This window comes from Lynx rufus, unplaced genomic scaffold (genome assembly GCF_022079265.1).
Source record: "Lynx rufus isolate CCGP_SWC_20201006 ecotype Redwood Valley unplaced genomic scaffold, mLynRuf1.p SCAF_57, whole genome shotgun sequence".
Taxonomy (NCBI): Eukaryota; Metazoa; Chordata; class Mammalia; order Carnivora; family Felidae; genus Lynx; species Lynx rufus.
The window spans coordinates 35,217-49,790 of NW_025814875.1; the positions used below are offsets into that span (position 1 = coordinate 35,217).

A 14,574-nucleotide genomic window follows, 5' to 3' on the forward strand; every position below is an offset into this window, starting at 1 on the left:
CTGATGGCTCCTGGAACTCAGCCTCTGTGTTCTGACTTATTTTCATTAGGGGGCACTTCAGTGATTAGTAATGTTTATCCATGCGGTTTTATGATTTAAAAAGTAATATTGATCTACTAGAAACTTCGAAATTTGAAACAAGCTTGGTCACCCCTGAAATGCATGCGAGTGTCAGGATCAGACCCGCAGATGTCCCTCCACCACCTGCAGGTGGGGAGATCCAAATGTCCTGCTTGGAGAAGGCTGCCCCAGAGCTTCAAAGGCGCCTCCAAGGGGCAGTGAGGTCAGACTTCACTGAGAATCAGACATCCAGGTAAACGAGGCTTTGGTTAGGACTGGATCCCTAATCCCTTCCTGGGATCCAGGAACATCAAGCGGAAGGATCCTCAGAATCTTAGCATCCAAACTGGGTGTCTTCCATTGAAGAGTCAATGGGTTCTTTCAGGAAGTTCTCATCATGAATAATGAAGCTGTTCGCCTGGATCAGAGTCTATCATTAAGAATATCTTACGGTTTGTTTCCCTCTCTCCTCTTTTTCCCCCTTTCCCATATGTTCATCTCTTTTGTTTCTTAAATTCCACACATGAATGAAATCATATTTGTCTTTCTCTGACATTTCGCTTAGCATAATACATTCTAGCTCCATCCATGCCATTGCAAATGGCGAGATTTCATTGTTCTTGATGGCTGAGTAGTATTTCAATGTATATATACACCACATCTTCTTTATCCATTCATCAGCTGATGGACATTTGGGCTCTTTCCATAGTTTGGCTATTGTTGATAATACTGCAATAAACATCCAGGTGCATGTACCCCTTCGAATCAGCATTTTTGTATCCTTTGGGTAAATGCCTAGTAGTATAATTGCTGGATCATGGGGTAGTTCTATTTTTAACTTTTTGAGGCACCTCCATACTGTTTTCCACAGTTTCTGACCAGTCTGCATTCCCACCAACAGTGCAAGAGAGTTCCCTTTTTCCACATCCTCACCAAAATCGGTTGTTTCCTGAGTTGTTAATTTTAGCCATTCTGATAGGTGTGAGGTGGTATCTCATCGTGACTTTGATTTATACTTCCCTGATGATGAGTAATGTTGAGCATCTTTTCATGTCTGTTAGCCATCTGGATGTCTTCTTGGGGAAAAAAATGTATATTAATGTCTTCTGCCCATTTCCTCACTGAATTATTTGTTTTCTGGGTGTGGAATTTTATAAGATCTTTCTATATTTTGGATACTAACCCTTTATCCGATATATCACTTGCAAATATCTTCTCCCATTCTGAAGGTTGCTTTTTAGTTTTGTTGTTTGTTTTCTTTGCTGTGCAGAAGATTTTATCTTGATGAAGTCCCAATAGTTCATGTTTACTTTTGTTCCTCTTGCCTCTGGTGTCATGACTAGTAAGAATTTTTTCTGGCTGAGGTCAAAGAGGTTGTTGCCTGTTTTCTCCTCTAAAATTTTGATGATTTCTTGTCTCACATTTAGGTCTTTCATCTATTTTGAATTTATTTTTGTATATGGTATAATAAAGTGCTCAAGTTTTATTCTTCAGCATGTTTCTGTCCTGTCGTACTTTGTTATGGTGGACCCAACAAACTAATACAGTATCACTAAATCTGGAAAATTGTCAATCAATTCGAAGCATTACCTTAAAATATTTATTTTTCTTTTTCTCTTTCTTCTCTTTCTGGTGTTTCCATTGAGCATATATTACACCTTTCTTAAACTGTCCCATGGTTCTTGGGACTATTCCCTTCTACTGTTTTAATTCTTCTGTCTTTTGCATTTAAGTTTTGAAACTTTCTATTAACTATTCTTCTGACTCATGATTCTCTCCTTAGCTTAGTTCAGCCTACTGGTTAGCCCATCAAAGGCATACTTCGCCTCTCTTACAATGTTTCCTTCCTCCTGGTAGGTGAACAGTTAGGTTATTGATTTGAGATCTTTCTCATTATTTTAAGGTAGAGGTTTACAGCTATAAATTTTTCTCTAAGTACTGCCTTCACTCCATCCCACAAGTTCTGATATTTTGTATTTTCATTATAATTAATCTCTATCACCAGGAAGATTCTGAAGTAGCAAGAGAGCACAACCCACCTTCCTATGTTAAGTTCTCCCACAGACAGATTTTAACTCTAACATTCGGCCAGAAGTGAAATCACCATTTAATTTCACTGAGTAAAGAACTTCCTGGAGGAGGGGAAAGCACAAAGCTCTTTCAAAGAGTCATGTTATGTTAGGGGCATACCAAAAATGATTAAGTGCTTTCTGCACAGGATGGGGCAAAATAAGTGGAGGAGAAAATGATACAGTATACAAGTTTGACATATTGTGATATCCAGTTCAGTACTTACCAAAGGACTAAACTTCAACAGACTGCTTCAACAGACGACTCAGCATCTAAGTGCACACAGCCTGACTGTCTTTCACTATTATGAACATCTCCATAGCACAAGCAAAGCGTCCCTTAAGACCATAGACTCCCAGTACATGTGTCAGTGTTACAGTCTTCTAGGAAGAGGTTTGCTGAATTCTTTGATTTGAATGACTTACTATCAGAGCAAATCAAAGCTAGCAAATACTGGAATTTCCTGTGCATGGGAAAGCTAAGCAATATCATCAAGAGGTTAGTGTCAGGCTACAGACATAACTGACTGAAAGCCAACCTGTGCAAGACTTTGGAGGATACAAACGTGTTCTTCCATTGAGTATAAAGTGCTATCTTCTACAATGCTGTATGAATACATAGAATTAATAGGATTTTGAAGAATGACTGCCAAGTGAATGGTCACTATACATAAATATTTATCACATACGTATGTGTTAATTGAAGTACAAAATAACCAATACTAGACCCTGCTCTGACTATGGGGATAGTACCATTTATTATCCCCCTTCTAAAGGCAATATCCAGTTGAAGCTAATGAATAAAGTGCTACTGGAAAATACTGTTGCTGCCCAGGGTCAAAGTCATTCTTCCTTTATGACTGGGTATCTCTATCTAATAACATTGGTTTTAATTGTTAAAAACCACAATAAAAGTCTGGAGGGAAAAGCAACATTGTTTTTTATTTAGCATAAGCATAAGATTTTATTTATAAAATTTCCCCATATATCATCTCACTTATGACTTAGATATTTACAGATATATCTTCCAAGAAAATTTTAACTTATCAAGGCAAATATCTCACATCAGAGAGAGAGCTGTTGTTAAATTAACGGTAAATCAAGGCAAGGAGGTCTGGAAAGTGTTAATGGGAAGATGAGTCATCTACTTATGATAATGATTTCCATAGTGTTTTAGCATCACCTTCCTCAGTCACTTCCTAGGTCACTGTACTATACTATCTTGTTTTCTTCTCATCACTTACCATCATCTCAAATTGTATTTCCTATCTTTCTCCATGTCTCTTTTCTGTTTTCCTCTGCTAGCACGCAGGCTCCATGAGTATAAAGCTCTTGCTTATTTTGTTCACCATCCTGCCTCAATAACCTAGGACAGCAATGGTCACATAGATGGTGTTTTCCAGAACGAGCCTCAGAATTTGGAGTCGTGAATATGGCTTTTGGACTGCCCTCTCCCTGTTTTGAAGATGGTAAATCAACACAGCAGAGAATTAACTAGAAAAATCCAAACATATTCACCATCTTCAATCTCCCTGTGCAATATGCACAGCCAACTCAAAACAGAAAGTCTACTTTCTATAGCTTCAGATTAAGAATCAGCATATTATGTAGTACGCACTAGATTGAGGTCAAAAAAGTTAATTTACCTCTTGGCTCTGGCACCTTCTTACTATGTAAATTTGGAAAAATCAGTTACAGTTTCTGTGCCTCAGTTCCCTAGGTATCAACCCCTGTGTGAAAGGGCTAATATACCTCCTTGCACAAAGTAGGCATCTTTTTTCAATGTTTTTTAACTCGGTTGTTTCTACCTGGTAGGTTTATCAAAACTACTGACAGTATTTAGACAGTATAAAAACACAAAATGCTTGCAATTTACAAGCTTAAATAGAAACAACTTTTCTTTTGATCTTTGAGTTTTCACTGCAATCCATCTGGTCTCTGTGCCACCAACTCAAACGACAGACAACTCATTATTCATAAGGGAGCACATTCAGTTAGGCTGCACATTGTCCAATTTCTACATCAAGTGATTCCACCATAACTGTTCCGTGTTCCCTAAAGTGTGAACCTCAGTTACCTGCCCAGGATCTACCTGAACTTTCTTATTGAGGAAGAAGATGTCTGATCCTACCCTGAAATTAGAGTTCCAATGCACTAACCAGTGAGGCGGGTTTTACAGTTTTCATGGTAAGAGAAGAAAGGTTTGTGGTACACCCAACACAGAACTTCATTAATATCGCCTTCAGACTGTTGTTTTTCTGAAATTCATCTCCTTCCTTCATCTCCTGTCCTCTTCTTCCATTTCCCCCTTCTCCCACATTGCTTCCAAAACCACTCTCAGGCCTGGACACTTTCACCTCCAGCGTTTGGTTTCTGTGACCTCTCAGCCTAGCAGAAGTCTGATGACAAGCCGACAGCCCTGGAGAGAGAAATTCAGGGACCATTTACTGTTCCTCACCATATCAGCTGAGAGACCCCTTCCACGCTGAAGTAGCTTCTCTATTTCCTCCAATAAAAATAGGGCAGGAGGAAGAAGGTTACAGTGTGCATTTTGCTAGTAAATAGCACATTCTTCCAAACATCGCACAAGCATCATATCATTGAATCTCATTGGCATGAGCCAGGGAGACCCCAACAGGCCCTGACAGAACTCTCTCAGAAAGACCACTTGACAGAAGCAATGTCTGAGCACAGAAATGAAGCACTTGTAATTTCAGTCTGCAAAGTGTCACTGATTTTAGGAGACCTCCAAGTTTTTACTAAGGAAGGTAGATCGTGGGGGTGCCTGGCTGGCTCAGTCCATAGACCATGCGACTCTTGATCTCTGGGTTGTGAGTTCAACCCCCACCTTGAGCATAAGCATAATCAAAACAAACAAACCAAAAAGGTGGATTGCAAAATATCAGATCCATCCAGGTAAACTTCCCGAAACAAAGGCAGGTGGTTCTGACGGAAATGATGTCTTCACTTATGGCAACTTTACCCCCAACTCTCTCTCACAAATGCTTCTGCCCAAAATTTTGTAAAAGCACCTTTTCACAGTAACCTCGGCTACTGCAGTCATTTGTGTGTGTGTGTTTTTTAATGTGCAAATACACAGTGAACACTTGAAAGTAAATCTTAAGACATCAGGATGCAGGGGCGCCTGGGTGGCGCAGTCGGTTAAGCGTCCGACTTCAGCCAGGTCACGATCCCGTGGTCCGGGAGTTCGAGCCCCGCGTCGGGCTCTGGGCTGATGGCTCAGAGCCTGGAGCCTGTTTCCAATTCTGTGTCTCCCTCTCTCTCTGCCCCTCCCCCGTTCATGCTCTGTCTCTCTCTGTCCCAAAAATAAATAAACGTTGAAAAAAAAAAATTAAAAAAAAAAAATTTGTATTAAAAAAAAAGACATCAGGATGCAGGTTATTAGGACTTGGATTTGGATTCTTATTTAATGGTTTCCTAAGTAAGGGATATTGATTTTTTAAGGAGTTTTCAGGGAAAAGCAGAGTGCAAAAACCAAGAAGATGAGGATGTTGTGCCATAAAATAAATAACAGACACACTGACCCTAAACCAGTGAATTAATTTCTATTTAACCACAAAACAAAATTTTCTATTAATATTATAATTGTCAGGTATTCTCAATAACCTTGTCAGTTTTTCAGTCAAAGCTGAAATCATTTTTTAAAAAATTATTTCATTTTGGTATAAGGTCTCAAAAATAAGATGGGAAAATATTAACCTAAGAGCCAGCAGTGTGGTTCAGCCACTAGTTTCTTCTTTGGTGACAAAAAGAATCAGACAAGACACCCTTGATGGGCCACTCTAAACATTTATACTGCAAAGACATTTGGGAAACAGCCCAGACTCTGTCCAGCATATCTGCCTCCCTTCTGCTTCAGGGACCTTGGATGATCTAGGGCCCATGACCAAGGCCTGGAGACCTTCACTAATAACCACTGATTAGGAAATCTGGGAAATTCTGATGATTTCTTTTCTAAGATTTTATCATGTGGATCTAATCCAAGTTTATTCCATAAGTCTAAAGACAATGAAATACTCTCTGGAGCAGGAAGACTAAAAACCCAAAGAAAACACTTTTGACTCAAAATGTATATTGGTATAATAATTGATCAGTTCTTTGAACCCTGTCTTCTCAACATAGAAGAAATAGCTTCAATATATAAATAGGGTCTAAAATGGTAATTTAATTCCTTAATATTCATGATATATCAAGCATTTTTAGATTGAGACAGTTTAATATACAGTATTACTAAATGAGTAAGAATATTATTATACAAAGTCTTTAATTTTAGTATGAACACCTTTAGCACTTTAGGAAAAACACACATACATACACATGCACATCTTTTTGGAGGGTATGAGATAAGGATTTTCCTAAATAACTAAACAATAATAGAGAATTAGAAACCGCATAAATTACTCATTTTTAGGAAACATCCAGTTAACAAAACATCCAGTCTATGACCTGGCAAAGAGAATAATCCTATGTCAGAGAAAAGACATATTAGTATTATGTTTTAATGCTCTTTAAAAATCTACATAATTAAAAAAATTTTTTTAATGTTTATTTATTTTTTTGAGACAGAGAGAGACAGAGCATGAACAGGGGAGGGTCAGAGAGAGAGGGAGACACAGAATCCGAAGCAGGCTCCAGGCTCTGAGCTGTCAGCACAGAGCCCGACGCAGGGCTCGAACTCATGGACTGTGAGATTATGACCTGAACTGAAGTCAGACGCTCAACCGACTGAGCCACCCAGACGCCCCTAAAAATCTACATATTTAGATCAAGCAAAAAAATGTTACTGGGATGGAAACTGTTTTTAAGACTCTTTAATAATAATATTAAAGCATTAAATTACTATAAGAGGAGATATATTTTGCAGTTTCACAAGAAAAATATTTTATGATCTGATTTATACAGAAAGAAAGAATTTGTCTTAAAATGGAGTCTTTTATTTACCTCTTCACACTGCTCATCAAAACATTGGACTCATATGTTCAACATGACATAACAACAAATGTTTTCTGAAAAGTTTCATTAAAAATCTCATTTTAATTGCTACTTTCATAAATGGCAACCACTCATTTCTTAAAATATTCAGTGTGAAGAACACTTTATCTTGGGTACACATTTACAAGAGAACAAGAGCTTTAAAATAAAATATACATGTGGGTATCTGGATGGTTCAGTTAGTTAAGTGTGGTACTTGGCTCAGGTCATGATCTCATGGTTTGTGAGTTCAAGTCCCATGTTGGGCTCTGTGCTGACAGCTCAGAACCTGGAGCCTGCTTCAGATTCTGTGTCTCCCTCTCTCTCTCCCTCCCTAGCTTGTGCTCTGACTTTCTATCTCTCAAAAATAAATAAGAACATTTTTTTAAAAAAGTGGTAAGATGGTAATTTTATGTTATGTGTATTTTTAACACAACAATACAAAAGAAAAAGTTAGCTTAGTAGTATTATCACAACTACAGTTATAATTTAATGTGTAACTTTTGTCAAACAAATGTTTGCATATACTTTGCATGAAAAATAAAATCTTTTTACCAAGCCAGGTGTAAGGCATTCTGGGAAAATACCTATGACAGCTTTAAAAAGTAAAAGCAAATAAAAATCAACAGTATTCAAAGGGGAGAAAAAAGAATGAGAGTATGATCAATGAAAATATAAACAGGAAATTAAGAGGAAAAAATGAACAAAACCAAAAGTTTGTTTTTGAAAGATCAATAAAAATGATAAGCCTCCAGCCAAGCTAAATAAGAAAAAAAAATGAGAAGACAAAAATTACTAATATGAATAAAACAAGAGACAACACACACAGATCACACAGACATTAAACAGATAATAAAGGAATACTTTAAATAATTCTATGCTCACAAATTTGATAAACAAGAAGAGTTTTAAAATATAAGATTCATCTATATGCTGCCTACAAAACAACTCATTTCAGACTGACAGTGAGAGAAAGAGAGGGGTTGAGAAAGCACAGCATCGAGTTTGCACAGGAGGAAAATCTCTCTGGACCATGGACTGGGGAGCAAGAGACACTGAATGTCGCAGGGGGTTTTTTTGCAAACAGTGTTTGGAGCTCGAACTCTCAGGTTTTGGAAGTGCGCAACTTTCTCTGGAGCAGAGCCATGGCGTGGCTCCTGGGGAGGAGGAAGCTGGCCTCTGACTGTACAACATGGTATAGGGATCTCTGGTGTGCACTGGGAGAGAACAGTCCCCTTCCTGAACACTTTTTGAAGAGGGTATATTGCCTCCCCAAGGACAAAAGACCCTGCAGGCACCAGCCAAATGCCTTTCATCAGCAGGGGACAGAGGTATCCCCAGAGGGAATATAACCTTTGCTGCTTTTAGAGGCGCTACACCACAGGTTCTGTGCACTGTGCAGGAATGAGACTATTTCAGGGACAAAGGACTTCAGACACAGCGTCAAGAGGCTCTACTCTGGAGAAGGGGAGCAGATCTCCACAGAGCCAGGTCCTTAAAGATATCAAGTTTAGAATCTCCCTCACACATCAAAGAAAAAACACAGAAGAGTTGTGGTGCGGGACGAGCTGACTGCCCTCGCTGTTCTGTGAGGGCTGCCTGAACAGTGAAGTTGTCAGATCCCCTGCCCAGGGACAAGAGACTGGGGAGGTGCCATATTCCCCCCAACACCAACACAGTGGGACTTCAGAGAGCAACATGGCAGCCCCCAGTGAAGGCAGGACCCACTCACACCAAACCCAACCCCCATCCCTGGCAACTGCTTATTTACTGGGGCAAGACTGGCTCTGGGTCTCCAGAACAGCACGGCCAGCACCTCCCCATGCACCAAATGCACTGAAAATCCAGGGCTTCAAAGTGTCACCTGCAGTTCTGCTGGAAATAGGACCAGTCTTACAGTTTTTTTCGTTTTCTTCTTCTTTTTTTCTTTTGGAATCTGGCACAGTGTCTCGTCGTTTTTTGTTGTTGTTGTTTTTTTTCCTTTCCTCTCTCTTTTTTTTTGGATTAGGCCTTTTTAAAAAGTCATTTCTTTTTCTTTCTTTTTTCTTTTTTTTTTCCTTTCTTTTCTCTTTTGAATCAGTCTTACAGTTTTTTGATTCTCTGTTTGGGTTTTTTTGTTGTTGTTCCCTTTTCTTTCCACTTTTTTTGGCATCAGCCTTCCCCCTGCCCCCGCCGCTGTTTTTTCCAGGCTTACTTCAACAAACAAATCAAAGCACACCTAGTTTAAAGGTCCAAACACTCCCCACGGCAAGCAAGGAGGAGTCTGCAGAGAATTGACCAGTGGGGAAGGACAGCCAGAATGCAACAGCAGAGTGCACACAGCATACATCAGAAACACTTCCTGAAATGCCAGATCCTGGACAGTGTATGACACCTTTTTAATATAGCAGTACTCCTGGGGGCAGGAAACATAACATGCTTTTAAAACATGCAAAAGGCAGAAAGTTAGCCAAAATGACAAGACAGAGGAATTCTCCCCAAAAGAAAGGTCAAGAAGAAATCACATCCAGAGATTTGCTCAAAACAGATATAAGCCATATATCTGAACAAGACTTTAGAACAACAGTCATAAGACTACTAGCTGTGTTTCAACAAAAAGCATAGAAGACACCAGGGAAACCTTTCCTGCAGAGATCAAAGACCTAAAAATTAGGCTGAAATAAAAAATGTTATAACTGAGATGCGAAACCAACTAGATACAATCACAGTGAGGATTGAAGAAGCACAGGAGAGAGTAGGTGATATAGAAGATAAAATTATGGAAAATAATGAAGCTGAAAAAAAAAGAGGGCAAGGTAGTTAGTAGATCATGAGGGGAAACTTAGAGAACTTAGTGATTCCATGAAATGAAACACTATCCATACCATAGGAGTCTCAGAAGAAGAGAGGGAATAAGAGCAGAAGGTTTATTTGAACAAATTATAGCTGAGAACGTCCCTAATCTGGGGAAGGAAACAGGCATTCAAGTCCAAGAGGCACAGAGAACTCCCCTCAAAATCAACAAGAACAGGTCCACATCATGACGTATCATACAGAAACTTGCAAAATACAAAGATAAAGACAGAACTCTGAAGGGTGCCTGGGTGGCTCAATCAGTTAAGCATCCAACTTCGGCTCAGGTCATGATCTCACAGTTCATAAGTCTGAGCCCTGTGTCAGGCTCTGTGCTGACAGCTCAGAGCCTGGAGCCTGCTTCACATTCTGTGTCTCCATCTCCCTTTGCACCTCTCTCTCTCCCTCTCTCTCTCTCTCTCTCAAAAATAAATAAACATTAAAAATTTTTAAATAAAAAAAGTTTTAAAAAGAGACAGAACTCTGAAAGCAGCTAGGGACAAAGGTCCCTATAAGGGTAGACACATAAGGTTTGCAGCAGACCTGTCCACTGAAACTTGGCAGGCCAGAAGGGAGTGGCAGGAAATATTCAATCTGTTGAATAGGGAAAATATGCAGCCAAGAATCCTTTATCCAGCAAGGCTGGATTGTTCAGAATAGAAGGACAGAAAAAGAGTTTCCCAAACAAAATCTAAAGGAGTTCGTGACCACTCAACCAGCCCTGCAAGAAATTTTAAAGGGGACTCTCTGATCTGAGGGGGGAGAAAAAAAGGAAGACCAAAGCAACAAGACTGCAAAGGACCAGAGGACATCCCCAGAAACACCAAATCTTCAGGTCATACAATGGCACTAAATTCCTACCTTTCAATAATCACCCTGAATGTAAGTGGACTAAATGCTCCAATCAAAAGACATAGGATATCAGAATGGATTTAAAAAAAAAAAAACCCTAGATCCACCCATATACTTCCTACAAGACGCATTTTATACCTAAAGACACCTGCAGATTGAACGTGAGGGAATGGAAAATCATCTGTCATGCTAATGGACATCAAAAGAAAGCTGGAATAGCCATATTTATATCAGACAAACTAGATTTTAAAACAAAGACTGTAAAGTCTGAAGGGGAGGGCAGGCAGAGTTAGCAGCCCCCGAGGCTCTCCCACTGCTCATCCCTTTCTTCTCTTCTCCCCCAGCCTCTTTCTCTCTGTCCCATAACTTTTCTCCTGAAAACCCCTTATTTAGCCAAAGGAAAGAGGTAAGGGGAACGCTCTCCCCTCCCCCCTCCAAACTCCCCCCCAATTTTTCCAATCCAGAGAAAGCAAGGGAGTGAGCAGGCACCCAGCTGACCATGAACCTGCTGTGCTGCAAGGTGGACCCTGTCTTCAGGGCCATGCCGGACGCCAACCTGCTCTACGGTGACCGCATTTTATAGAACTTGCTCACCATCGAGGAGCACTATCTTCCTAGTGCTCCTACTTCAAATGTGTGCAGAAGGACATTCAGCCCTACATGTGCAGGATGGTGCCACCTGGATGCTGGAGGTCTGTGAGGAACAGAAGTGTGAAGAAGAGGTCTTACCTTTGGCCGTGAATTACCTGGACCGCTTCTTGGCTGGGGTCCCAACTCCTGGGTGCTATCTGCATGTTCCTGGCCTCCAAGCTCAGAGACCACCCCTCTGACAGCAGAGAAGTTGTGCATTTACACCAACAACTCCATCAAACCTCAGGAGCTGCTGGAGTGGGAGCTGGTGGTGTTGGGGAAGTTGAAGTGGAACCTGGCGGCTGTCACTCCTCACGACCTCATCTAGCACATCCTTCGCAAGCTGCCCCAGCCCAGCAAGAAGTTGTCTCTGATCCGCAAGCATGCACAGACTTCCATTGCTCTGTGTGCTACCAACTTTAAGCTCGCCATGTACCTGCCATCAATGATTGCAACTGGAAGTGTTGGAGTCGCCATCTATGGGCTCCAGCAGGATGAGGACGTGAGCTCACTCACCGGTAATGCCCTGGTAGATCTGCTGGTCAAGATCACCAACACAGATGTGGACTGCCTCAAAGCCTGCCAGGAACAGATTGAGGTGGTGCTGCTCAACGGCCTGCAGCATTTCTGTCAGGACCAGGGGGATGGGTCCAAGCCAGAGGATGAACTGGACCAGGCCAGCACCCCTACAGATGTGCGGGATATTGACCTGTGAGGATGTAGTCTGGCCGCATGGGAGGGACGTGTTCACACCTGCTCTCTCCTTTTCTCTGGTTGTGTTTTGTTCTTTGTGTTTTATGATGAAACTTAAAAAAAAAAAATTCTGGGGGCGCCTGGGTGGCGCAGTCAGTTAAGCGTCCGACTTCAGCCAGGTCACGATCTCGCGGTCTGGGAGTTCGAGCCCCGCGTCAGGCTCTGGGCTGATGGCTCGGAGCCTGGAGCCTGTTTCCGATTCTGCGTCTCCCTCTCTCTCTGCCCCTCTCCCGTTCATGCTCTGTCTCTCTCTGTCCCAAAAATAAATTTAAAAAAAAAAAATTCTGCCCCCACCTAGATCATATTGAAAGATCTTTTAGAAGAGAGAGAAAAAGGTCCTATATAAATGGAATAACTAAAAGCATTTGGTGGCTATTTGAAGTACAACAGAAGGGAATCCCTTCTCTATGCAAACAGTTATTGTTTGAGTATGTTAAAATAGTAAAATGCTTACAGGAGACCCTGCAGACTAAAGAAAATGTACGCTGCAAATATGGGAACAAATTAGAGGAGGCTTTTTTTTCATGTTATGACTAGCATGTACACACCCCTTTTAGGATAATTTCAAGGAACTGCATATGCCATTTATGGCATCGTTAGATTGCGAAGCAATGAACTCAAGAAAGAATTAGAAATAAGGGACGTGAAGGGGGAGGGAGGACAAAACAATCTGTCAACGCGGTTGAACCATTTTGGATGTGGAAGCACCTTTGCTCTCGACTACCTGTTTGTTACTAAGTCAGGAGCGTAGCTGAATCTCTAGTTGCGAACTCTTGCTGTCTATGGTAGCTGCTACCTAAAAGAGAGGTTTTATTTTGTCGGCTGGACACAGGTGATTGGGTCCTGGGTTTCACGTGTCTTTTTGACATCATGCTTCTTCTTCCAAACATGGTTCATGGCAGACACCACCATATTTTTATCAAAAGGGGCAATTTCGCTTTGGGCCATAAACCAAAACTCCTATAAATGGAGGCAGATGGAGACCAAGGGTGGGATCTGGAATGGAATCTTTTCTCTTAATGTATTGAAGAGGGCGATGTGATCTTGGCATCCTTTATTTTTTAAAAAAAAACTGATTTTTGGTGCTGATTGGCATGTCTCGTCTACAGCTTAGTGTTGTTATAAACCATTCCATTCAAAAAGCACTTTAAGGGGCGCCTGGGTGGCGCAGTCGGTTGAGCGTCCGACTTCAGCCAGGTCACGATCTCGCGGTCCGTGAGTTCGAGCCCCGCATCAGGCTCTGGGCTGATGGCTCAGAGCCTGGAGCCTGTTTCCGATTCTGTGTCTCCCTCTCTCTCTGCCCCTCCCCTGTTCATGCTTTGTCTCTCTCTGTCCCCCCAAAAAATAAATAAACGTTGAAAAAAAAATTTAAAAAAAAAAAAAAAAAGCACTTTAAAAAATTGTTCCCATGCATACCCCTGGCTCTCTGGAGGGCTCCAGGTCCTTCCGCAGGTGCCCCAGATCGAGCAGTCATGGTGTTTCCTGTTCCCAGTGAACCCCTCTGGTTAGGGCTGCCGGTGGAGTGCCTAAGGAGCCCAGTGCAGTAGGTGAGGGAGGCCTAGTGGTCCCCTCTGGGGCAGGTGCCACGTCGTCCCACAGGCGCCAGGCACTGGCTTGGAGGCACGGACGCAGTGCACGGCGAGGTGTGAGCCATCACGACCCAGAACTAGCCAGGGGGGTGGTGGCCACCCAGGGCTGTCGTTTCCCCCTGTGTGCATGCTTTGGTTCTCTTGCTTTTGTTGTTGTTGTTATTTTCTTGTTTGAAAAAAAAAAAAAAAAAGGAATGCAGGAGAAGCCAAGATGGCGGAACAGCATGGAAGCTTTTTGTGTGTCTCACGTCCATGAAATACAGCCAGACCAACACTAAACCATCCTACACACCTAGAAAACCGACTGAAGATTAACACAACAATCTGCACAACCTGAACCACAGAATTCAGCAGGTACACGACATGAAGAGCTGAACTTGGGGAGCAAGAAGCCCTGAAAGGTAGGGAACCCCTTTTGCAGGAGGAGAGAGGACAGAGACTGGGGAGTGGGGGGAGCATACGGGAAAAGCACCCCTCCCCAAAAGCAGCTGGAGAGAAAGTGGAAAACTGGAAACAGCTGCAGGGACTAAACTAAAAAGGGAGAGACGAGAAAGGAGAGGGTTTAAATTCCATAAAGACTGTAAACAAGGGGAGCACAAAGGCTGCAACTCCGCAGCTCGATACCTGGCGGTGCTCTGGTGGGAAAGGTGAATCCTCAGGAACAGAGTGGGGTCCAGGAGGTTCGTGGGCCACACGGGGAAAAGCGGTTCCACTGCTGGAAGGACATTTGGTAGAGACTGTTGAAGCCACCTGGTCCCAGCAGACTCCGGAAGGCAGCCACATTCGCTGGTGCTGGG

General features: G+C 41.9%; 1 pseudogene; it reads left to right on the top strand.

The window, feature by feature from the left end:
- The first annotated feature begins 11,304 nt into the window (after positions 1-11,304).
- LOC124527864 (G1/S-specific cyclin-D2-like) lies at positions 11,305-12,150 on the top strand (annotated as a pseudogene).
- The last annotated feature ends 2,424 nt before the right edge of the window (positions 12,151-14,574 follow it).